This window comes from Plectropomus leopardus, chromosome 3 (genome assembly GCF_008729295.1).
Source record: "Plectropomus leopardus isolate mb chromosome 3, YSFRI_Pleo_2.0, whole genome shotgun sequence".
Taxonomy (NCBI): Eukaryota; Metazoa; Chordata; class Actinopteri; order Perciformes; family Serranidae; genus Plectropomus; species Plectropomus leopardus.
In genome coordinates, this window is record NC_056465.1 from 28,447,479 (window position 1) to 28,474,165 (window position 26,687).

Consider the following 26,687-nt stretch of genomic DNA (forward strand, 5'->3'; position numbering starts at 1 on the left):
ACTTGCCTCTATTATGATTGGACAGCTTAAGTGTGAAAGGGGGAGAGAGAGGGGAGAGAGAGGGGATAACCTGCAGGAAAGGACCACAAGTTGGAGTTGAACCTATGGCTGCTGCAGTGAGGACACAGCTTCTGCACATGGGGCGCCAGCTGAGCTACTGGGTGCCCCGATGTTAAGTACTTAACCTTTAGTTGTGGAGGTTAAGTTTAAGCAAGGAAAGTTACATGGGTTAGGTTTGGGAAAAGAAGTACGGTGATGACGTACCTTAAAAAGATGCAAAAATTCTCTCGAAGTTCCCATGGTTCTGAACACCAATCTCCTGGAAAAAAGTCTTCTATTTTGTGACCTCCAACACCTGATTCTGCCTCCTCAAAGACCTTCACTAGTGTGCACTGGTCATGTGATATCAGCCTCCCTAAATATGTGGGATATACATGAATTTTGGTGCAATACTTTTCATAGGAAACATTGGAACTGTGCATGAGAACAGCCTGCATATTCACATAGTTTTCAGATTGCCCTGACTTTAAATCCACTCTTGAGCAGGATTGACTGTCAGCAGGGCTGTTCTGCTTTTGTACCACCCACAGTACACACTAAAATCACAACTATGAATGGAAAGGTACACTTGTGGTGTATCTGTGTATCTGTGACAGCACATCTATGTACTTTAGCTGAGCTAAAAATATGCCTCTCTTGTACTTCTCTTTCTGAGTATGTTCTAAAGCTTTGCAAAGGCAAATAATTGGCTTGTGACTCTGCAGTGCAACATAATTAAGCACAGATAAATCAGCAGAGACCAGCGTAGGCCTTCGCTGTGTACATACACGTACGCACACACATGCACAGCCACTGTTGCCCTGTCAGCTGCTGCTGCTTCTGGTAAAGAGTGCAGGCTGTGGGAGTGCAGGGACATTTCTCGCAAAGGGAAGTGGTGGGTTTTTGTGGTCTCGTTTTAGCCCTGTGTGTTGAGAAATGGCCGAACGCTGCTTTCATTTCGAGCCGAGAGGCTAGCAATTACACTCTGCGGGGTCACGTGACGCGAGATGCATGGCTTTTTACTGCACCACTGAGGCCCTCCAAGGCTGATATGCCAAGAATGAAAAATAAAGAGTCGACCCCCTCCCCCCCACCACTCTGATCCTCCCCCTTGCACACACTAAAATAAACAGACACACACACATGCACACAGTCGGTCTCTTGCCCTCTGAATGGCTTCCAGGCCCATATGTGCATGCAGCTCATCTTTGCATTTATCAGTCTCACAGTATAATGAATACCTCGCGCTGGAATGAATGGATTCGCCAATAACGCTCCAAATGTTCTTGAGCTAACACGGCCTCAGACCGTAATGCTCTTATTGTGCTCTGTTGTATTTGTTCCATTGAAATAAAGATCAATATCCAGAGACAATAGATGACCAGCAGCATCAGATGAAAACAGCACACTCATTTAATTGGTGCAGAGTTGTCATTAATCTACACTAGTGTGTTTTTGCATGTGTGTGTGCACTTCTCATTGTCTGTGCAGCTTCTTACTTTGTTTCAAAGTGCTTGATTCTTTTTTTTTTTTTTTTCTTCCTCTCCTAACGACAGGCAGCGCATCTTTTTCTGGTCAAGGAGGACGTTGATGAATTGCTGCGAGGCGAGCCGGAGAGGCACAATTAAGATTCCATCAGGATAAAGGTAAAGGTAAATTATTTACATTAACAAGAAGGCTCAGCTCGACCAAACATTCCTCTACAAATGGAGCAAAGAAAAAAAAAAAAAAGCCCCTACCTCTGGAAGCTGGAAGAGCCGGCTTCCGTAAATTGTTTGTGCTTTTAATTAATGAGCCGGGCAAATGTTTGTGTCTGTGTCTGTGTGTGTGTGGTTATGTGTTAGGTGTGTTACGATGGGGTGAGAGTACTGAGGGGAGGGAAAGAGGAATGATTTGGTGGGTGGTAGAAGAGGGCTTTGCTCATTAAAATGGCCAGCGAGGAACAGACTGTCCTCTTCTGTTTAAGTTTTACTGTCTTAGACTTCACTCCACAACTCGTGATTCACAAGCAATTATTTACAGAGAAGTGTGTTGGCTTAAAAAGTATAAATTTACTTATCTTTATTTCACAAAGTGCTGCTTTTTTTAGGCTGACCTCTGGCTCACCTGGTGGAGGGTGCTCCCCATGTAGGCTGAGTTTTTGGTGATCCGGCTTCGATTACCTGAGGCCCTTTGCTGTGTGTCATCCCCCCTTTCCTGTGACTCCTGTGCTGATATATAAGAAGGGCAGTTAAAGCCTTATAAAATCTCCTTAAAAACTTTTGGGGTCTCAAGATTAGTTAAAAATATTCAGCTTTTCTATCTGCAGTTTTTTGGTAAAAATAAAAACAATATTTAGGTGGGATTGAATTGGAACTTATGAATTAGAAGAAAAAATGGTATGGTATGGTAGGTAATATGCAGTGGAATTTTTACTGGACAGACAATAAGATTAGTCTCGTGCGAATCGGCATCTGGGTGATTTGGGGTCACATTAAGGTTTTCTATTTTTTCAGTGCCTCCTCTCTGTCTCTTTCTCAGCCTAGAATTATACAGTAGAAGCTGCTTTGGTAATTATAAATGAAACTTTTGACAGCATTTTGGGTGCAGGAGACTTGTCTTGCTACACAAGAGACCCATTCACAGAGTGTGCAAGGTTAAAGGTACAAGGCAGAAGGTAGATTTTTTTAGTCATTTTTTAAACTATGTTTAAAAAATTAAATTACAATTTGTCCTTGATCCTGTTACATCTTTGGAGTTAAGGAATAAGTTGATTAAAATCACCAGCTACTATGAAAGTAATGGTTGCCTGGGCATGTTGCTGCTGGGTGGCATCACACAAATCCTGCAGTGCATTTTCTAATGTTTTTTGTCCTCTCGGCTCTGAATAAGGTCCGTCCATCCAGTGCAATAGCTTGATCTGATCTTGATCTGATCTTGATCTGATCTTGATCTGATCTTGATCTGATGCACAGAGCAGTCTGATTTCCCGTTCTTTAGCAAAAGGGGTTAGGAGTTAGAAAAAAAAGATTAAAGAAAAATGTAGCAAAAAGTAGCAAGGATTTGAGTAGCTACTGGCTGCTGCATCTACATGCGCCGCCGTCAGAATCCATCAGAAGAAAATCCTTCAGAAGAGAGAAATCTCGATAAATGATGGGATGGATGACGTGACAGCGTGTGGCAGAATTGGTTCGGTTGGTTTATCCCAAATTTACAAAAAAGAAAAAAAAGTAGGCGAACACTGTATATCACTACTGGTGCTGTGTAATGTTTCCTTGTTGTATGTAGGGGAGTTACAAATGACTGCATCGAATTTGAGGGATAACATCAGTAAATTTAAGTAAAGTAGTGATTTTGTTTATCCTGTGTGAATGCACAGCATGAAACACATATGTGGGGAAGTTATTTCTACACCACATGACATTCCCTGGTAATAACAGTCCACTGTGAATTGACTTTTAGCTGCTGAATGCTCCACTGTGTTCACTGGGTAATTACTAACTTTGTCTGTGTGTTGTTTAGTGCTGGACAGACTATAGCACGCTTTCAGAGCTTTTTCACAGTTAGCTGCTTTGGCCAAAAATGTCACCGATTAAGACTTAATAAGAATTACTCAAAAAGGTAAAGTTTCAGTCTGTAAAACTAAAACAAGGAGCAAGTAGCTGTTAAACTGCAGAGTTGATTTATAATGCAAACCCTTTCACATACCAGCTGTCATGTGATCTGTTGTTGATATAAAAATATTGGTCATAGCTGCTTAAAGTTCACTTACTGGCTGCAAGTTACTGAGAATGTCAAGGAAAGAGTTATTGTTTGTTTTCCAACTCATGCAGTCACAAAAATAATAAAACTCTCCACACTAAGGAGAGATAGGGACACAAGAGAGAAACTAATATGGAAGGAATCAGGAACATAAACACGTCTGTGTGAAATAACAGCCACAGTGGAAAACTATCTGAATATGAAACATTGATTTTGGACTGCATTTGTTTGACAAGTTTCCAAAACAAACTTTTCCCCCACGTGACATTTAGATAACATTTCTAAATTGACAGCCCGCATCACAATTAGGTTTGTTTGGAACGTATACATGCAAACATTTATGTGCTTCCTCAAATTTCTAGCGCTGGGCTGTCTTCTTTTGTTTGCATTAGTTAGTGCTTGAGTGTTTTTTGGCAGCATGCAGACTCCAGCTCCTCTTTTTTTGAAGCTTGCACAAAAAGGGATTCGGGCAAAGGGGCAAAGATGTCAAGAAATTCAGTTTGAGAGGATGTGGCAGCTCAATCATCTCAGAAACAGTCGCTCCCCCTTTGACAACTGTTTGCATAATTTTGGGGAACAAGCAAATTGAATGTTTGTCCAAATGGAAGCAATTATTTAATGAGTAATAACCTACATGCATTTGACATTTCAGTAAAAAACAACAATCAGACAAAAGAAAAACGAATACAGATTTGTGTAGCAGGACTTTGTTTTTCTTCTTTTATGCTCCATTAATTATCTCATAACCCCTCAAATTTATCCTGTGACCTCTTAGGAGTTTGGGAACCCCTATATTAAACAACCTTATTGTATTTAGAGCCACTGTATTGTTAAAAAATGTCCCCAATTGACCAGCTATAACAGTAAAACACTACTCATGCACTGTTGCATCAGTAATAATAATATTTTGATGTATATTAAAGGTACATTCACAAGAGACTTTTCCCCACAGGATTTCAGTACTTTAAAGAAATACTTCACTCACCAAATAACAATTTGTATATCATTTACTCACACTGAGTTGACTGTTTTTTTGCATGCCTTGTTGGGTATCAAAGAATCCAAAAACAGAAAATTCTGTGTAAACCTGAAGTAAAATGAGTTCACGCTTAACAGCAAAACTATGTCAAAAACTCTAACACAACTCGTTCAGTATATCCAAGTCTTATTTATCCAGTCGTGCGCTCAGTATTTCCCACACAGCCCATTTTGACGGGAAACTAAACTGAAAGTGAAACTTATGTAGGCTCTTTTCAAAGCTAGACTCCATTTACAGAAACATTCATTTTACAAGGCTAATCACAGGAGCTTGGAGCAGGAGATTTGATAAAACATGGTCACCCATGACTTCAATTTGTCAAGATTTTACTTCTTTTTTCGATTCTTTTTTCACCATGGAGGCATGTGATAAAAAGCAGCTTTTTGTAGTTATGCACGATTTTCAATGAATTCTTCATATTTTTTATCTTGTAGTATTAGTACTTCTAGGATACTTTGTCCTACACTGCTGCATTATATTCTGTAGCAGGTGCAGTGTGGCTATGGCATAGATTTTGCTTCGTAAAGCTCCTATAATGTCTTTTATATGTGAACCAACCTCAGTTGGAGTTTGCACCCTCTTATCGCTCATCTTTGATGCTTGGTTTGCTGGCAGAATCATGCTGAATGCCACATGACTCCTCACAGGCAGAGATGCCCTTCACTTGATGGGATCAATCAAACAACATGCCTCAGAGTTTAAGTCCTGTTTGTGTGTGTATGTGTGTGTGTATGTGTGTGTGTGTGTAAGCACTTCCACATCGCCTCTAAGTGTGTGTTTGCATATTTATATTTGTATTTCGGCCACCAATGTATGTGTGTTCCCACACATGCTCAACACGAAAGTTTAAAAGTGTGTGTGAGAGTGCTTGTGCTTGTGTTTGTGTGTGTGTGTGTGCGTGTGAAAAAGAGCCGAGGAGAGAGAGAGAGAGAGAGAGAAACAGAGAGAGAGAGAGGATGGTGTGTGGGCGGGATACGTTTTGACAAAGTTCCCCATTTTTCAGAAATAATCACTTGTTCCCGTTACAGAGACAGAGTCGTGTGACTCCGGGGCTGCTGAGAAGGCAAAGTCAGAAAAAAACCTCTCTGGTTCTTCTCTCTCCTTCTGCCTGTCTTCCCTCTCTTCCCTCTCTTCCCTCTCTCGCTCCTGGTACATCCGACCCTTGTCCTTGTGGCTGCTAACGAGGGGGTGTGGCTGTCACTGGAGGCGTTGGGGCTAAATTACCATATTAATTAGCTCATCCTTTGACCGACAAACACAGAACTGAAATGTCACCACACTCACATTGGCCATAGGAAACACAATTAGTGGAAGTCATTATTGTTTTAGCAATGCCCCGTGCTTCTCACTCCATTTCCTGCGCCGTCCATTCCTCCCACTCCTCAGCTTGTTCACCAGAGCTGGAGGAAGTGCTCAGATACTTGACTCAAGTAAAAGTGAAATACTGTAGTCTAAAAATGCTCCACTGCAAGTTAAAGTTCTGAATTCAAAATGGTACTGAAGTAAAATAAGTATTACCAGCAAAATTTACTTAAAGTAAAAGTATTAATTATGCAGAATGGCAACTTTCAGAGTGTTAAAGAATATTATCTAGAACACTAGATTTATCTAATATACTAATCAGCCACACATTAAAACCACATGAAAAATGAATAACATTGATCATCTTATTACATTGTGATTATCTCCTGTAAAACCTTGGGTTCTGATATTATGGTGGATTTCACTTGACATGCACCGCACACCCAAACAGCGCTGCAGACCGGGTAGACCACCTCATGGCAGCAGCACTCCCTGATGATAGTGCCCCCCCAGCACGACAATGCACCATGCCGCACTGCAAAAACTGCTCAGGAATGGCCTGAGGAACGTGACAAAAAATGCAAGGCATCGATCTGGCCTCCAAATTCCCCAGATCCCAATCTAATTGAGTATCTGTGGACATGCCGGAGCAAGTCCAATCCATGAATGTCCTCCCTTGCAATTCACAGGAGTCAAAGGGTTCGCCTGGTGCCAGACACCACAGGACATCCAAGGAGGCCCCACTGTGGTTTGGACTTTGCTCTGACCTGTAGAGGCATGGACACTGGACCTCTGGGGTACACACATGTTCAAGTGTGATTGATCGGATTGTGATCTGAGGAATTTGGAAACCAAGTTAATGCTTTGACCTCTTTGTCATGTTCCTCGGGCCCTTTCTTAGTGGGTTTTTTTTGCCAGGTGGCCTGGCGCACCGTGGTGCCACTGCCATTGGGAAGTGCTGCTGCCATGTGGGCGTGAACTTGGTTTGCAAAATCTTAGCGTGGGTGGTGCCAACCCAGTCTCAGTTGTCAACTACTGACGCTTGGTCAGTGGCCCTTTGTATCAAATACACCACGACTCCCTTATGCTGCAGTATAAGATGCACCAGGCAACTTCTGTCCCTTGTGAAACCAAAAGATAATGGAGTAAATTTTAATATAACAATGTAGTGTGCTAATATACTAGCATGTTACGTTAGTGACATTTGTCAAGTGATGCTACATTATGTTCGTAACAAATATACCTATTTTAAGCCAAACCATGATGGTTTTTTTTTTTAAAAAAACATAACCACATGCCTTTTTTGGCTAAACCGAAGGAAATAAACCTAAACACTGTGGTTTTTACCTACCTTTGAAGTTTATTCTGAAAAGAAAATTCATGCAACAAGTTTAAATTAACATGCTGTCCCTTAACATCCAAAACTGATGCAGTAGGGTACCTAGAGCATCATGGTTTGACACCAAGTGACCAGAAGTCGGTATTTGATGAGCTTGAAATGAGAAGTGGCTGGTGGAGCGTGTCAAGTGGCATTCACATAAATGCCAGGACCCACGACTTCCACACAGAGTATTACGCTGCAATGAGATGATCAATGTTCTCCTCACCTGTCAGTGGTCTTAATTTAATTATAAGTGCATCAATTTTATTGTGACTGTCAAAAAAAGTTAGTTGAGTAACAAGTACAGTATTTCACTCTGACACGTAGGGGAGCAGAAGAATAATATAGCGTGAAACATAAATATTCAAGTATAGTACAAGTATATCAAAGTTGTTCTTAAGTGCAGCACTTGCAGTACTTGCAGTTATCTTCCATCACTGTCTGTCTACTGCTCTCATTTATGTCTTTGTTTACTCACAAGCCTTGTTGCTTGTTTGCATTGCAGAGCTCATACAGGAGTCGTGTCATACACTTGCCTTAGTCATACACTTGAAGTGTCCATGTTTGACGTGAAATATAGCCTTCACTCACCAGACTCAACAACAGTGAGGTTTCACTTCCACATACTAATGATGTCACACTGAGCAAAACTGCAGGGATTTCTATTTTGACAGGCATGGTGTGCTGCCGGCGAACCAGGCAGTGTGTTTTTATCCTGACCTCTCCTTGAGCATCCCCGTTTCTCCCTGCATCAGTCGGCTACCCTGCAGGAATACACACACGCAAAGCACAGCACACAGCGTTTCCACCCAAAGCACTAATTACGCTCAGATGATATTGCTGTCATCATTTCATCTCTATAGTTTTCGAGACAACAAGATGCTCATGATATACTTATTTCTATAGTGGTGGATTTTGAATTGACTTTAAACACTGAAAAATGACACATCAGCGACAGCAGCTTGTGACCCTGAAACTAAAAAGAGAAAGTCTGCGCTCAGAAAAGCATTTTTCATCTGTCACAAAAATGCACAGCAGCATTTGATTAAATAAACTTGCTTGAGTGCGGTTTTTGCCAGTCTTTAACCCTTTCATGCATCATCGAAATAGCATTACTATATACTATATACTGGATAAGGAGACATCATGGAGGAACTGTGAAGGTAAATCGGCCTTGATCAAGGATGGGTCTCACCAGCAGTGTGTGAAGTCCTTACTAAGTTTCATACTAAGATATATCTAAGGAAGTGAAGACTTTGGTAATATTTTAATGAGTTTCTGGAAAATATCTGTAGTGCTGTTGAGCACAGGATGTACAGGAGTACAGGATGTCACTGAAGCATCACAAGCTGTTATGTACCTTATAAAAATAAGAGTTCAAGGGGGTTAAATAATATATTAAGGGATACATGCTGTGTCTCTGGGTGCTACTCTTGTGTCTTTCTGTGCCAGTTTACCAGGATGTGGAGGCAGATTGTGTCTCAAGGTGCTAAGCATCCATATTTGTGTCTTTAGTGCTTATCTTCTCCCAGCATTGTTTTTTAACTGTGTATTGGGCCTAAAATGTTGTCTATGGGACAGATGTAATGTTCTGGGTAGACCTGATGTAAAGTTATCAACTTCTTCATACATAACATAGACCAGTGGTTCTCAACTGGTGAGTCGTGGTCCAAAAGCAGGTCGCAGGTTGTTCTGAATGGACTGCAAGTGACTCGAGAACTTGCCAAGTTGTAAGAAAGCACATTTTATTTTGATGTACAGTGAATTTCTGAAGCTTTTACTTTAAAGTGCCATTTCTGTTTATCCTTTAACATGTTTTGTTTATTTGTGATCTAAGCCAACATGTTGTTGACACAAATAAAATTGAATATATGGTAATTTATCTACCATGTGGGAACCACTGACATAGACTAATATTTGGGAAAGAAGTGGAAGATACCTATTTTGATTTAGCGTCAGGTCAGATATACTAACCGTATATAAACACTCTAAATTGGCTGTATGTTAGCAGGCTAATGGGAAGTTTGTCATTAAGTTCTGTTAGCTTTGCAACGGTCACACCTCAAAGTAAATATTCAGTGATACTACTTGCTGTGTAAGAACTAGTTTGTGTGGTGCAATCTGTGTTATTTAGTGATGGTAAATCCCCACTCACTGATCACTTCAACTCTAACTACAGGCCACATTTGAACCAGACACAAAGAGAGAGATTTAAAGCTGCCTGTATGCCACTGAGGCAGAATAACCACCATGTGTATGCCATATGTATATTTCTTTTGATCCAAAAATCTGCAGTGTACTGCAGCACACCCCCTCGAAACACCACTCCGCTTTGAATCACTGTCCGTGTCTTTGTGTATTCCTTGCACAGGCATCTGATGAATAAGTTAAGCCATGAGGGGACTGTAAGGCTCAGATATCCTCCTGTGTAGATCTGACCCTGGACCGCTGCCTTTGTGTTCGTTTATGCTGTCAGAATGCTCTCATCATTTTGACATCAAAGACGCTGTCCAGATATCAGTCTCTTCACATGGATCATAGCTGGAGGTAACCTGGGAGCTTCCTATGCATGCCTGCAGGTCAGAATACACGTGTGCGTGTTTGTGCATTCATCTATAGTGCACCGACATCCCTTTGGTCTCTGCATAGGAGATGATGTGATAAACCAGGATACTGCAGTGGGATGATGGACAGGAAATAGTTTGTCTCCTTTCGTGTCGTAATCTTATGCAGCCAGGCATTTGTCTCATTGAGCTAATAGCAGCAGGTGGCCGTGATTAAATGTTTACAGAGGTTGCACTGAGTTATATTCTAATGCGTTAAAGTTCTATTCATCAGAAACGATTATTGGCTGAAGTTAATCAGAACGTTCATTGCAATCTTGTAAAATGCAGTTTTTGTTGAGAAACTTGATTAAATACAGTTGTTTGGGGGAGAAATTTGTTGATGTTTTTCCAGCAATATGGAATCAATTTTAATTAAGGAATTGTAATATTTAAAGCAGTTATTTATTTTAAAAAAATGTTTTTAATGTGAAAACTATTATTAAAAGTTCTATATATTTTTATGATTGATTTTGCATTTTCAAAGACGCTTGATGACTCTTAAACAGTTCAGTTATTTGATTTATGGTGAATTTATGGTGAAGACTTGTCTCTGGTACGAAGGGGAGTAAATAACAAAAACAAAACATCTGTTTATTCAACGTCATTGGATATTTCTGCCAAAGTATTATCTTAAACATCAGTATTAATGTCAATACCAATGTGTAATAGCTCAAAATTTTACAGCCCATACAGCTACATAGACAAGATTTTTAAATAATTTTAACCTGTATAGTAACTAGTTTTAAAATAAATGAAGTGGATTAAAAAGTACAGTATATCCCTCTGAACTGCAGAAGTATAAAGTAGCATAAAATGGAAATACTCAAGTAAAGTAGATCAAAATTGTACTTAAGTACAGTAATTGAGTAAATGTACCTACTTACTCTCCACCACTGAGCATATGAGTGTTTATATGTGTATTAGGATTAAATCCCTGTCAGGAGCTGCAGATGCTACGCTTCATCGATGGAATTATTAGGTACCAATAATGACATGTTTTATTCAACAGTTATCATATATACGCAGTCATGTATAATGTGATGTGTTTCTGGCCATATGTGTGTGTGTGGTGTGTGTGTGTGTGTGTGTGTGTGTGTGTGTGTGTGTGTGTGTGTTTGTGTGTGTGCTCTGGCTCTCCTGGGGGCCTTCACTCGGGCCCACCGGTGTAAGAAGTGGGTCAATCCCACAGTGCTGAGCGGTGAGAGTCAGGCAGTGACAGGTCTATGAGAAGCAGGGGAGAGGGAGGAGGAGCAAAGGCCCCCGTGAATCAGAGGCAGTATCGCATGTAGAAGTCAAGGCATCCGCTAGAGCATGCGGCATGCGCACGGTATATACTCTGCACGCGGCCTATACGTGGGTGGACTGAGCAGCGAGCTAATCAGATGTGTTATTTGTATGGGGTGAAAGCGAGGCTGCTCACGGAATATGTGAGAAAGCCGTCTTTGACCTTGAATCACACTTTCATGCTGCTGCACTTGACGACTTGTCACATGTGGTCTGATTTAGTTTAGTTTTGAAGGACGAGTCGAGGGGCTGAGGGAGGATGACCCCTTCAGATCAACACAGCGATGCATCAAGCAGAAACATTTTACGAGGCAGTAAAAGATGATTGTTAATAGGCTGATATTATAGCCAACACTGATTTACTGTTTTGCAAAGCGTCAGTGTTTTTCTCATTTTTTTTTTAAGATTCAGAATGAGTTTCACATACAGTAAATACCAAGCAAATCTGATACCACAATGCTGTTAAGTTCTGAGTTATGGTTCTCACTTTGATTTTGTTTGCACAGCGGGGGTGTTCCTCTTTTCTTCTCTTCTTTCCTCTCCATCCCTAATAGAAGATGCCGTTAGAAGTCTTCTCCCATGGGAAGAATGCGACAGATCCCACATTGTTCATTGTTGTTTGTCTCTCCTTGAAAAGAAGGCAGAAAAAAAAAAAAACTTCACAATGGTGTGGGCCCGGACGGGGGAAAAAATGGAATTACAAAGATCACATTTTCATCCTCTTTGATCTGATGTGTTGAGTTTGGTGAGTTGGTGTGTGCGTGTAGGGGGAGGTGACAATGTTTGCATGAGTGTGTCATGACAGAGAGTGGGGGGAAGAAGGAAAAAAAGTATATGAGAGGGACAGTGAAAAGCGAGAACTGTAGAGAGGCAGAGAGGGGGGCTATAGTGATGTGAAACTGTCCTTGAGGGTTTGAGATGCTTCATGCAGGGAGAGTGGGCTGTTTATTTACTGCAAAGAAGCTGTCTGCCTCTAGGGCTTTCCACGGGAGCTTGTCCCCATCACTACCTCGGCTCCTGCACCTACCCTCTGGCTAAACCCCCTCAGTTGAGCTCCACCCAACCAGGGGAGACAACGCGGAGAGAGAAAGAGAGAGACTCTTCTCCCATAGCCCTTGGCCGTGTTCTCTCCTTCCCCCGTCTGAGCTGAAAATGGGGGAAACCACGCAGCGCCTCTGCCTCGGCACCAAGGAAAACAAGCCGACTCCTAATGCCAAAGAAGTGCTTATTAAGTCCCAGACAGCCTTGCAATTGCGCTGTGCAGCCAGTCAAAATAAGAAATTGTTTGTTGTTGGTTTAATCACCCTGCCTCCCTCTTATTCCACATGCTTTCTTAACCTCCTCCGAATCAAAACCCGGACTCTCTGTGTTCTCGGTTTCAGTCGTTCCCTCCTTTCATCTCTCGTGTTTGTGAGAAATGATGTGTGGCTGAGGCAAAAAAAAACAAAAAAAAAAAAACATGGGACATGACAGGCAAGCAGCAAAAACATGCAGATGTGACAGTATGAGAGGGCCACTGGAGGGCAGAAAGAAGGAGGGAGTATTAAGGGGAGAAAATGACAGGCACAAACAGAAAATCTGATAGAACCGAGACGAGACATTGCAAGGAAAAAATATTGTGCAGGAGGGAAAGAGAGAGAGCCTGAGGGATGAAATATTTGAAATAGTGAAGGAGATTGTTAGTGTGGAGAGGGAGGGAGTGAAGGAGGGTTGGGGTACACTGTGAACAGCAGATTGTGGGGGCGCATGTTGTCGAGGTGGCCCAGGTCCCTGGTGCCCTCCTGTTTCATGGCTCTCACAGCCTGTCAGTGAAAACAGCCCAGCCATGTAGACAGCTGTGCTCAGGAGGCTGCGGGGGCGAGAGGAGAGAGGAGAGGGGAGGAGAGGAGAGGAGAGGAGAGAGGAGAGGGGAGAGGAGAGAGGAGAGGACCTTTGTTTTCCATTTTGCTCCTCATCTCCATCAATGTCCCCATTTTTTCCTCCAGCCTCCCGGTATATTCATTCCACCCAAATTTCTGGGCATGTTCGTTCTATTTATCTGCAAAAGTAACAAAAGAAACAAAAGCCTCGAGTTCGCATTCAAGTCTTGACAATATTTACACGTCTGTTTGTTCTGTGTTTGTTTTCGCCGTTGTCAGTCAACCCAAACCATGTAGACTAAAATGTCCCCTTTCTTTGTGTGTGCCCCATATTAACCCACTTCCTCGAGGCTACGGTGCATTTTGGAGATTGTGTGAGCGTGTGTGAGGGGAAGAAATCCGAGATGGAAGCGTCACATTGAGCAATAGATGGGCAGAACCACCGCGCTGCCATTTCCACTCGCTTGAAATCAATCACAGGTTTGTTCGAGTGATTTTTATTGGCCCTAAAAAGTCCTAGCCACAGGCTAATGGGAGAGATTCATCTTCACTCCCACAAACAATACATCTCCCAATGTGGAGGCTTAAAAGAATATGACAGCTTGTCATCCAGAGCGTCTCTGTGCGTTAGTCCTTTTTGTGTCCGCGTCCTCTACATCAGAGGGATCACACAGATCAATGCTCTCTCCTCTTTCCTTTGAAGGGACTGCCCCTGCAGTGCCCCCCTTCTTCCATACAGACCCTCATGAAGGCCTCTGCTTTACCTCCCCATCTCCCTCCACCTCCTACCCGCTGGCTCCCCCAGCCCTTCCTGCCATCACGGCCTTGTTTACGAGCCTCTCCCCTGGCAGGACAGGTTAATAGAGGACCTGGCTCAACTCAGGCCCGCCTGGTTCTCATTCGCTCCCTAATAAGACATTTCATCTCCTGCCTTACTGCCTGCTCGCCAGCGGCAAAGCTCTCCCCAAAACACTAAGTCCAGTATGTATGTGTGTGTGCACTCTGGTCTCAGCTGTATGGTGGCCTTAAGATGCAAAACACAACAGCATTTCACAAATCAAGTATGCAAAGCTGAAGAAATAATTGCATCAAATATTTAGATATTTCACATCATTTGTATTTACATTGTTTTTCTGTAAGATCATTTCACAATAGCCAATAATGTTTGCCCATAAATCAGACTTTTTGCTGCAATCAAGGTGCAATTGACACACATAGCCAGAGTGACCTTGTTTCACTCCCTAGTGGGTATCCAAACTTTTTTTAAACGAGGGCCAGATTAGATGATGTGAAAAAACTTGGGGACCAGTTGCGTCTTACATTATATGGGTTACTAAAAGAAAAATCATAGATTACAAAAACGCAGCTCTTTCATACTCTGTTGAAAAAGTTTTCAACTTCTGAAAGCGGTGGCCCTTGTTGTCTGCGCTGTTACGCTTCTTTCTTTCTTTGTTTGCTTTTTTATCGTCTTTTTATGAAAACAATAGTTTTGCCTGCATAGTTCCTACTTGGTGCTTGTCCACAGCTGTACGATAATAGAAAAATGGAAAAATGCTGAGTGATCTTGACTTATTAAGCAATATTGTGTGGCAGGCCACATATCACATATAGAATTTTTAAAAAGACAAGCCAAGGGCCACTTAAAATCTGCCGCGATTGGCTGGACTTCGGACATGCGGGCCCTATTTGCATCCATTACCCCCGATTCACACATATAGACCAAAACAAAAAAGATGTGACAAGATTCCATTCATTGGACTTTGAAATAATATCCTGCATGCTGCCTGCAGCGACTCAATTCTCAAAAGTGCAACATAGGGAAGAAACAACCAATCATTTTGATTCCCAAAGGAACAGAATCTTAACAATGTTATTTAAACCAAATGGAGGAACAGCTGATCACTGCCATAAAAAGCCTCTCTTTGATATAATTTTAACAACATACCCGGATTTGAAATAGAAAACAATATGATGCTGTAATTAAATAGTGGCACTATCTTTGCCTAGTATGTAAATTACCAGCTCTACGTTAATCATGACTGCCACTTTGAATCCATATGTGTGAACAGGGTGTTATGGTTCTTCGTGATACATATTAAAGCAACAAGGTTGCTGGAGACACTGTTACAAACCAGTGTAGGTCTCATCTACTCTTTACAAAACCACACATTTTACCATCATAAATAAATACATTAATGAATAAATCCTAAGAGGGAAGATGGAACCACTTTAGGAGCTAGAAATGTAGTCCGGGATTCACATAAAGCAGAAATTAGTGTATCTTAGTCTTTCATCCAACTGCTTGAACTTTATTGTTAGACAAGAGTATTGATAGTGGAGGATTCTCCATAACTCCACATTATATTAAACATCCAGTGTGTAAGATTTAGGGGGGGTTACAGGAATCTAGCAGTGAGGGTTGCATTTTACAGCCAAAAACTGAAACTAGTTCGAATTCCTTCAGTGTTCAGGGGTTTTTTACTGGGAGCCAAATTATCTGCAGCTGTCCTCCTCTCCGAAACAAGGTGATTAAAAACAGTAAAAAGACTGAATGAAGAGGTATCATGCTGCAAATCATGTTGCGGATGGACCACTATCCCGTCACCTGCAAACGTCTTATTCAGACGTTCAGGAGGTTTTTACCTGGAGCCGAAACATGCACACAGGATTCTTCTTCTTCTCTGAAATAAATAGACTCAGTGATTAAAACCAGTAAAAACACTTAATAAAGCAGTTTCCTTTAACAAATCAGTGTTTCTCTGATGATGTTTGCCAATGGTTAAAACTACTAAATAAAGCAGTTTAATAAATTAAAAAAAAAAAAAAAAAGTACGGAGGAGCTGCTAAACATGCTAATTATCTTATATCCCATTTCTGACAATAATTCCCCCTAAATCCTACACAGTGGATCTTTAAATGTGTTTTGCTGACAATTTAAAAATTCACTTTTTGTACAATATCTGCATGTGGCAGATATGATTAAGGTTAGGGAAGGTAAACAAAGATTAGGCCATTAAAATTCTTGGTTAAGCTTAGGGTTGAAATCATGATAACAGTTATTAAAAAGGCAAACTTAAATTGCAGGGCACAAACTTTCCTACACTTGCTACACACCCATCCACCACCTCGACCTTCACAACCCAATCTTTTCACCTAACAACACAGACAGCATGCTATTTCTTATATTGCAACTCAATGTTGACATATCATGTAAATCGTAAGGTGTTAAATGATCCAATATGGATGTGATCCCAAAGGAATCCTGGGCTGATTGCTCGAGCCACCTTCTTTTCAGTCATCGTAAACATCCTTTCACAGTTAAGAGTGTGAAAGATAGCGAGTATCTCTCGCTTTTTGTTTTTGTTTTATGTCTATTTTTTTGTGTGCGTAGTGTTTTCTTATATGTTTTACTTTCTTTAGTGTTGTGTATTTTCTGAAATGTTTTGCCCCTCAGGGCCGCCGTACTGCAGCCCACAATTAAAGACAGAAGAACAGACCAATGAAAGTAGCCCCCAGCACACAAGGTTACTCTGTAAATCAGCTCCCAAGGACACAGTAACAACCTCCTGAAAACACTGAAACACAAGGACTGTGATCTTTTTACTGGGGGATGAATGAAAAGCAGGAACTGGAGGAATGGGGAGCCAGGTCTGCTCGGTAATGCCTTGGCTTTTTGCTGGTTTAAATCACCTTGACTGGCCGAGCTCTAAAAGCAAGCCAACTTCCTCCAGTCCAGAGGGAGTGCTGGGTGACTCTATGTCCAGTAAACAATGTCCGCCTCGCCCTCTGGAGCCCTGGGAGGGAGAGGAAACGGCATGTCCTTGGGGCCTCAACTTTGACCCCTCCTCCCTGATGAAATATGGGCCCTGCCCTGTGGTGTAGACTTGTTTGAACTCGAGTCCCTAATGGGCAAGGGTGTGTGTATGTTTTTCATCGTGCCTTTGTGAGGCTTTTTTTGTGAGTTTGTGTGTGACTAATGGAATACAGTTAAGTGATTGAAAATAACTCAAAAATAGCACAAAGAAAACTTAATTTCGGTTCAGGATGCAAGCTATAAATTAACTTCGTGCTGTATTGATTTTGGAACCAAATAAGTATTTCGGAAAAGCCGTGTTGTTTTTCTTATTCTGTGCGAATCTAAGCAATTATGGGCCAACTAGAAGAGCATTTCTGTGTTATTACTTGTTGTGCTTTATATATAATCTTAGCTGCTTTGTGGTTTTGCAGAACGAGGGGGAGAGGAGTTACAAGAAACGTTTACACAACCCAAACTGATGCTTTGATAAATGTGCCAGGAAATGACCTATGTATAATACCAGTTGCTCTGTTCATTCATATTCGATATGATACTTGGCACATGATCCATCAGCAAAGCACAGTGACCTTTACCATACTGATGAGCAGCTCTGTGTTTCAGATAAGGGAGGATTTATGCCCTCTGAAACAGCTGTATATGGAGTTGAACTGTGACATTTGGTGAGGGCTATTTTGTCCCAAAAAAGCCAGGCGTATAATTCAGTCCTTATTTCACCTCATTTAATCTATTTCTGTGAGTAATTTCTCTAAGGTACTGTAAAGTAGGTCGCCACTTTTGTGCTAATAGCATGACAAAGCAGAAGATGGATACATGAAGGGTTCATTGTGATTTTAGTTTGGGGAAAAAGGCTATTTTTTGAAGCAAATGTTTCATTACAAGGCAGGAATTGTAATTTTTTAAAGGGGTATTTATGAACTACAATAACCACCTTGAGAAAACAACGATTCTACTTACACACATCTTTCCCCATCCTTGAGTCAAAGTTAATTGGGGATGTTTGTGCTAAATTTAAAGAAATTTCCTAAATGTGTTCTTGAGATTTACAAGAATGAGACAGAGGCAAGGTCAAAGTAAGCTTGACCTTTGACTACCAAAATCTTATCAGTACATTGTTTAGTCTAAGTGTACATTAGTGCCAAATTTTACCAAAAAAAAATCCCTTAAGTGTTATTGAGATATCATGCTCATAAGAATGAGACAGATGAGGTCACAGGGACCTTGACCTTTGACTGATGATATTTGACCACATGAATCAGTTCATCCTTGAGTCCAAGTGGATGTTTGTGCCAAATTTTAAAGAAAAAAAATCCCTCAAGGTGCTCTTGAGATATTGTGTTCACAAGAATTAGACAGATGAGACACAGTGACCTTGACCTTTTACCTATTACCACCAAAGTCTTATAATTTCATTGTTGAGTCCACATGGATGTTTGTGTCAAATTTAAAGAAATCCCTTCAAGGTGTTCTTGAGATATCGTGTTTACGATAATAGTACAGATGGATGGACAGCCAGAAAATACAAAATATATAAACAATTTTTTTCTGTTATCCAACAGGCAACCATGCACTGCTGTCCAAAATATTAATTAGTAGAATATAATCAAAATCATAAATGAACTTAACAAATTGCCATTTATATTACTATCCATACTAGCATTACAGTGTACTGCAGCTGTGCATGTGGTTTGTAAAAGTGGTGCTGCCATAACCTAAGAGAACACGACTCTTTGGTGTATTCAACTCACGTGCATTTCTTTAATACCCTATATTTGTTAGACAGCCCATATGAAGTCTGAGTTATGTCAAAAATCATTTATGTTGCACCTCAAATTTTATTTAGATGGCAGTAGTTCTCATGTTTTACATATTTGTATAGTATACTGTATAGCTGTACTTTCTCATGATACATAGTAAAATATAGTAGGATATGCGGATGTGGGATCTCTTGGCTGATTTGGGTCCACATCAATATTGACCTCATGGCTACGGCTTTGTTTCCTTATCAAAAGAAAAGGCACCTGTTAATAAGGTGTTACAAAATGACTTCATGTCATAGTGTTTCTGGTGTTGCCTTAGTGATGGGCAACAAGTCAAAGTTGGCATTGATATTCACCATGAATAACAGATGCACATGAACAAACAAGCGGGATTTGAGATTTTCCACTTCCCTTCAATTCCTCCTGCTGTGGCTGTTAGTTGAGGTAATTAAGAGTCGTCTCTGTTTCCATGGTACATCTGAAATACAAGCCGTCTTTGTACAAATTGATCTGTAGGATGTCCCTCATACTGCGCCTGGTGTTCCCCTAATTGACAATGCATGTGTTTCCATTTCTGCTGTTTTACATTTCAAATGTTGGATGAAAAAAGGAGGCTGCCTTTTTGCCGATGCAAAAAGCACCTTCAGACTGTGGATGGCGGCCACAAGTGTCGTAACCTAGCAACCAGGGAGTCGCTGCGTGAGAGAGCACAGAGAGAGAAGAGGGGCTTCCTCTTGACAAAAAACAAAAAAAAAACCTCTCACACTCATTCTAGCTTATTCATGCCTTTGTTTGACCAGCTATTTTAGGACCTTTGAGTATTTCTCTCTCACCCAAGGATTCATTTATATTTAGCGTCGGCTCATGTTTCCTTCCTTTTTCTTTCTGCCTGCTTCATTTGTGAACACTGCTTAACCCTTTTCTGTTTCTGCTGTGCTGCCTGCATCTGTTCCACAGAACCGCATGGGAAGGCGGATTTGTGGGGAAAAGGGGAAAGGGTGTCTCTCTGTGTGTGTGTGTGTGTGTGTGTTAGAGAGAGAGGGCTTAGGAAGGGGGGAGTAGAGACAAGAGGAAAGAGGATGAGGGAGGAGAAGAGACAGAGGGAGTGTTTTCCATCTGCTTTTTGGCTGAGGGTATTCTTTTTGTTTGAGGCCGTCATGCTGGGCAACATATTTGTTTGTGAATATGGTTGTTTCACCATCTGGACTATTACCTATTGCAGAACCTTGTCTTTGTCCCTGTGTACATGACGTTTGTGCTAGCTGTGTGCAAAAACTCATTTTAGACTGAAAACCATTCCTGTATGTAGTCCTTCGTGACAACGCTGCAGAGACACAGACTGGTCTTGAGTGTCAGTATGTATAAATGCTTGCTGCTGGTATGATGATGATGAAAACAACAATTCAGTTTTTTAAGTGCAAACACAATCACTTTTTTTTAAAAAGGTAAAGCTGTGGATAGTCTGTATTTCATTTCATTGTCTATGAAAATAACAAAAATGCATTAGTCTGTCTCAATACTCTCCCTGTCTCTACCAAGGATGTAGGTTTTATTCAAACACTGGAGGACACACATATGAAACTGGTAGTTTGGGAGTATTCCTCCAAGAATTTTTTATGAATCATTCCTTTGCTCTCCAAGAAAATGCAAATTCACCTTTGGTTTCACCCAGCTTAACACCGTTAGCTCTGTCAGCACTGTCATTGTTAACACTGTTAGCAAAGCACTCTTAGTGAGGCTAGCCGAACCTGCTGAATGTCATATATTGCACTTTTTACAGTTTTTTTGTTTGTTATAAAGGTTAAATTACTAAACAGCTGGCTACTGCAACTTATAGCAAATATTAGTAAAACAGGAGTTAACTGTGTATTTGTTGGGGACTATTTTCAGCCGTGGATTTGATGCACTGTGGGATGTGAGATCAAAATAAACTTCAGTATCCATCCTCACGGTCATGAAGAAACATGTTACCAGTGCAACATTGTGGCTCACTGCTTTGCTTTCCTTAATTTTTGGACAACAATAGAATGGCATTGAAGCACAGAGAAAAAAAGCTTTATCAGACTTTGGGTACACAGCTAATACTCAGTGTTGGTTTAGACTTACGTGGATTATGTTGTCAGTAAGAAAAATATAGAATATCAATGTCCCTAAATTTTGACAGTAATTTTAAAATTCATCCAAATCCAACAGTCAAAGAACTGTGTTGTGTATAAAGCATCAGCATATACAAAGACGATCCTTGAGCCTGAATATGAAATGATGTCTTTTCTTAATCGCCTCCTCTCCGGCCGGCGTCTCGGTCTCTCCGCCCCTGAATTTGCATAGTCAAAGCTGTGATCATTTACATGATGGCATAGGTACAATTCATTTCGGTCTGAAGTCGCTCCCCCTGCCTGGATGAAGCACTGCGGCTCCGGCCTGTGTGTGTCTGCGGGGAACGATAGGGGGGAAAATAAATGAGGAAATCATATAGGGGTGCTCAGTAGCTGATGTGTAGCTCTCTAGTGGCAATGTGATTTTACTGTCATTGGCTGGAGAAAGGTCAAAGCAAAGGCGCATTGAAATGGGGGAATAAATAGGCAAGCATACTGCAGTGCTTAGGGAGAGTCGGCCTGCCAATGAAGTCCCAATCTATTCCCCTCACGCTCCCTGTTCACTCCCATTACAGACCTCATCAGCATCAAATCCCCACTAGCAGCAGCAGCACGCCCTCCCCCACATACAGTATGCTGCCTCTCTCTCTCGCACTCACGCACGCACGCACACACACACACGCACACACACGCACACACACACACACACACACACACACACACACACACACACACACACACACACACACACACACACACACACCTCATTTGCAGGCCTTGCAAAAAGGAGGCTATTTGTTTAAATCTTCTGGGCAGTCTCTCTGAGTGTATACACTGTATATGCATTTTTATGTGTATGCATTGTCCCCAACTCTACAAATAACAAGAACAATTGAGATTGTCACCTCAGTTTTCATAGTGGGCATAATCTACTAGCCTTTATTTCTAAAACAACCTATTTTTTTAAAGTGACATTAACTAGAGATATCAGTTTCAGGTAATTTTGCTTCCAAAAGGCTGACATCGGTTAAGTTTTTGAGGGGAAAAAAAAGATGTAAAATATAAGGGGCTTTCCAATATTCCCTTATTATTCCCAGAGGGAATTTGTCTTGGACACACAGTGCATATAATTGCATCACAAGTACATACATGGCGGGATAGACAACAAAAGACAACACATTAATAAACAGCTGTAGACAACACAACACATAGTAGGGAACAATGTACCGAGGCAAAATAAAAACAGCAGCAGTTTTAATAGAATAGGTAGCTAAACGTTGATTTTGCACCTGCCCAAAGGATAAAACAGGAGAGTTACCATATAAAAATTGGATTTGGCTGTTCAATACGAATATTCAAGGACTTGTTTTGTTTTCCAAACAAAGTTTTTACAGGCTTTGTGGAACGTTCAGTGTGACAGCGGCATTCACATAATATAGTGAACAAAGTAATGGTGCTCATGTAAATATGCAACACTTAATATAAAACAAAAGCCAGATACTGTATCATAATAAGTTGCTATGAGTTGTAATCTCACCACTTCAAAGCAGAAGGTCTCTCCTCTCTCCTCTGTGCTGCTGCCAGCATGCCTGCAACTCTCTGTTCCAAAGAGTAGCATGAAAGTCAAAGCGCTCACCCTGCAGCAAAATCTTTGGACCAAAACAAAAAACAAAATACAAAAAAGACATCTTCATTAACTTAGGGTCTCCAGCTGATCTCAGACTTTTAGTGGCAGCCCTAAATCTTTCTTACAAGTAACAAAATGGCAAATTTGTTTTCTGTAGCTGTTGACGTAACGTAGCTCTAATGTGCGTCGATGTGTGACGATCCATTCACCATCACATATGTTTCTTCATTTTCTCCCCTTGTTCCTCTTCCTTCATATATGCATTTGGCTGAAATTATGCTTGAAAAGAGTTGAATCTGATATGATAAAACAGTCAAGTGGGGCTGTAATTTTATCATTTCATTTAATTATTTATTTTGTTCCTTGAAAAGTCATGGAAAAGATTCAAAATTTTGTCCAGGAAATTGTGTAAGAACCCTATATTTATTAATAATGTTCATTATAGCATACATTATAGTTTCAAACTGATGATATGAGCCTGAAAAAAGAACAGTATTAGAAAGAAAAACATGATGCTTTTATGCAGTAAATGTAATTTTTGCTTGTTTGCTTCATGATGATGATCAGCGGAGGTCATAGTTTATATAAACCACTACATTACAGCCCTCTCTCTGTTCTCCCTCCCTCCCCTCCTTCCCTCACCTCCCCGTCCCACCGCCTGAGGCAGTGGACCGATACCTTAGCTACATCCAGAGAGACACACCACATCACCACCTCCACCTCGCGATCCTACACCCCTCTCTGTCCACCTCAGCTCAGCTCAGCTCAGCTCAGCTAACATGACAGGCCGGGCAGATGATGATAAATGCAGAGGAGGAAAAGCAATTACTGGATCAGTTAGGTGTAGTAGGGAGCGCTCAGGGCACTCATTACCAACAGACTGTAGAGTTCGGGATGCGCTCTCACACACACACACACACACACACACACACACACACACACACACACACACACACACACACACACACACACACACACACCTCCGCCGGATTTGATGCATCAACAACAAGCTCAGAGTTGTGTCTGACAAAGTGATGATCTTATTGTCCTTATTTTTTCATACCTCCAAGTGAACTGAACCATGAATCATTATCCATTTAATGCTGAAAACATACAGAGCACTAATGATCTCAAAAATAAGATCAAAAGTGGCAACCAGATGACAAGAACGCTGTTACAGACGCACAACATGAATCGCTTAATATCAGCATGGCAATAATGTGGCGTGCATTTGTCGTCGTGAGCTATACGGCTGCATGACGTGCCATCTGCACACCTGTCAAAGCTGAAGAGGCCACATGTATAGAGTATAAGCCAAGGAGGATGAGGCAGCCTCTGTGATTGACAATAGCACTGAGGTTGTCATAGGGACAGCTGCAGTCCTCGCTGTCCCCTGAGGAGGATGTAGAAACACTAATAATAAGGGAGAGACACACAGAGAGAGGGAAAGAGAGAGATTGAGGAAAAAGGAGGGGATGATTTGTATTTACCCTGCAAATGCACACACACAAACACGCAGAAGTGCACACACATAAGCGCACACACACAAGCGCACACTCTTTCTTGCAGGCAGAGGCAGTTGCCCGGGCTGCGTGTCTATGTGAGTGGTGGGCGGTGAGATCGCAGGTCAGGCCCACGCAGTCCCCATTCAGCCGTACAGTGTGCAGCACACACCGGCTGCACAGAGGCCAGAATGGCAGACAGAACAAAGAGGAGCTCATGCATGCATGCAAAAAAACAGAAACACACACATATTTACACATGCACACACGCACACACACACACACACACACACACACACAAACAAGGCTCCACCCTGGTGCCCGCTCTGCCTCTGCATTGCTGCCCCCTTTCAGTAATAGACATGATGATTATTGCTTCATTAAAAAACAAAAACTGAAAGTGTTGACGTTAGCATGCTTAAAGTCAATAAAAACACATGATAATGCACATGCATAGAAAAGGTTTTTCTTTCATTGCAGTACTTCGTAGTAGAGTTAAAATTTGTGTATGGCGCAGTAGAGAAAGAAGGAGACTGTATGATAATAGTGTTTAACCCTTTGAAACATGGAGCAACATCACTTTCCTTGTGCTGCGGAAAGACACCTTTCACAAGTATTTAAACCTTTGAATCCTCAGCAAATTAGTGTGATTTCTTTCAAAACTAAGGGGTAAAAAAGGCAATGAGCAACTACGGTAAAATGTCTTGGGAAAACTTTATAATAATCCATTTTACATATTTAAAACTATGTTACAGAATTATCAGAATGTTTAAGCACATTTTTTCAAGTCTTGTTTACCTTGTTTGTTTTCTACTTTTCATACTTTTTATACTAATTTCTTGCTAATTCTTGGGTCATTTCATTGCTCATTGCCTTCTTTACATTTTTTTAAGAAATCAAGCCAGTTTGCTCAGGTTTCAAAGGGTTAAAGACAGTCTTTTTCGTACTGTGAAAATCTTTCATTTTTTCTCCGAATGTCCAGCCACAATTACATAAGAGTCCGTAGGTCTTAATTGCGGGTTTTCTTTACCACTACACACACAGCAAACATGTGATTACAAAAACAGCTTGATTCTCTTGGACGTCTAATCACTGGTTGCATTGCGGTTCACCGTGATATCACTTTCCTTAACCTTAACTGTCAGAGGAGGTGTCTGTTTGACTTTGATAATGGCCATGTTTGGTTGTCTGCCTTGGAAGGGGGCATTTCGGTCCGACCACATTTGGACTGGACAGGATGTTCTAAACAAGTTCATGCTCGAGTGCCGCTGGGAGACGATGATGTAGTGGCACTGTAGGTGGCGGAGATACACAAAGTCTCAAAGTGCGTGCATTTCGACGTGTGTTTGTGTGTGTGCGTCAGCGCCGGAGTGAATGTTTGTGTATATGGGCGAGTGGGGGTGGCAGGGCTATAATCTGCTCCAAACTGCTTGCGGGCAGAGGCGAGGTGGGCGAGACAGTGATACAGAAAGAGAGCAAGGGAAGGAGAGAACGAGGGGAGGGGGAGTGAGGACAAGCAAGGAAGAAATGAGTTGGCAAGAGAGGAGAGATGCAGAAAGAAAGGAAAAACAAGGAGAGAGGGAGGTAGAAGTAGAGGTGAGCTGAGAGCAGCGGATGCTCTACTGTACCCACTGTCCTCTCTCCTCTCCCACCCATTGTCATGCCGGGCTCCGTGGGCGCCAGCAAGGCAGCTAATTCCCCTGACATTTATGCTGCTTTCTCAGTCCTCCAGTGACGCAAGCTCGACCGTAGCCACTGTCAGCACCTACAGTGGCCTCAGGTGGATGAGAGATGGTGGATGGTGCAGACGATGGAGCGCTCAACCCTAACTGGGGCCCAGCCAATGAGAAGGCCCTTAGAAACTCTTTCAGAGCCAAGGTCCTGCATATTGTGTTATATTATACAGTATGTCTTGAATAAAATAGGATTAGTGTGGGTGGAAGAATAAGAGAAGAGAACAGTGCGGAGGAAAAGAGTGAAAGAAACTGAAGGAGAAGAAGAGCAGAGGGAGGGAGGAAAAGTGGGAAATTGATAGTGCGAGGAATTTACAAATGTTTCACTCTTCCATGCCAAAGTATACTCTTGGGTTTTAAAGTACGGATACTTACAAAAGTACTGCTACATATTTTTAGGAGTTTGGCTTGTTGGTCACTTGACCTGACATCACTACACAAAATTCAGCTACACCTCAACTCTTCATTCTGCTTGTAGTGATTTTACCAAATATCAGTTTACTTTTATTCGCATGTCTTATTCTTGTAGCTCAAACTCGCTGATCTCAAGGTTATTAGCATGTCTCACTAAACTAGCACAATGTCGACTCTTAACAAAAACTACCAGTGTGTGGATTTTGTATCAGTATCAGTAATGTGAATAAGTGTTGTCTAATAAAGCCAAAAACACCATTGCACTGTTAAAGAATAAATACGTTTACATTTTTTTCAATTTTTTTTTTGAAGGGATAAAAACCTCTGCCCCCTTTGGCAAATGAAAATAGGATGGTCTCTGTAAATATGGAAGTTACTCATACATTAATATCTGTAATGTTATGACGCAGGCTTTGAATAAATTAAAATAACATAGTACGACTTTTGTCCAGTCTCTGCGGTCAGTATTTGAAAGGACTGTGGAGTAATT